The sequence below is a fragment of the Rhinolophus sinicus genome, chromosome 18, assembly GCF_057876585.1.
Source record: "Rhinolophus sinicus isolate RSI-liver-muscle chromosome 18, RSI-T2T, whole genome shotgun sequence".
Taxonomy (NCBI): Eukaryota; Metazoa; Chordata; class Mammalia; order Chiroptera; family Rhinolophidae; genus Rhinolophus; species Rhinolophus sinicus.
The window spans coordinates 34,562,752-34,563,473 of NC_142518.1; positions in this window are offsets into that span (position 1 = coordinate 34,562,752).

Below are 722 nucleotides of genomic sequence, written 5' to 3' on the forward strand. Positions count from 1 at the left end.
TTCATCCCATCCAGCCCTTCAGTGATTCAGCTCTGTAGCCACCCAACCTCAAACACCTAACCTCTAGACACTCACATATTTGCCTATGTTGTCCCACCTCCTCTATCTACCACATTCTACCCTACCAGTTAGAAATCAATAATAGAGAATGAGGAAATGGAGGATATTGTGACACATCAAGAACATCTTTGTGGCCCACCAAAGTGTCCCAACCTGTCGGTTGGGAAATAGCAGCTCAGAAAAGTATCATATATGCCATCCATTTTGCAAAACAGCCTGCCAGCCAAATGAAAAGGATTCAGAGGACTTAAGAGACCTATTTATTTCAAGTTTAAAAGTCTGAATAAACACTTATGATGTTATAATAGACTTACTTTGTAACTTCTTAGCAAATAGGACTACACACTCACATACTCATACTGTTAACGAGCCCCATCATTCTTCCATCCAATCATTCATTTAATTGAATCCCCATATCTGAATCAGACATTATCTGGTGCTGGGCCCTGAAGGGGCTCCCAGTCTGGAATGAGACAGACACACAATAGAGTGGTAAAGAAGCATGAGATGCAGTATGTTTTGTAAGCACCATGGACAAACATCTTATCTTGTTTTGAGGAATCCAGAAAAACATCTTAGAGAAGATAATGTTCTGAGATTAATCTTAAAGGACAAGTGGAAGTTAGCCCAAAAAGGAGGAAAGGACATTCTAAGAAGAGAGG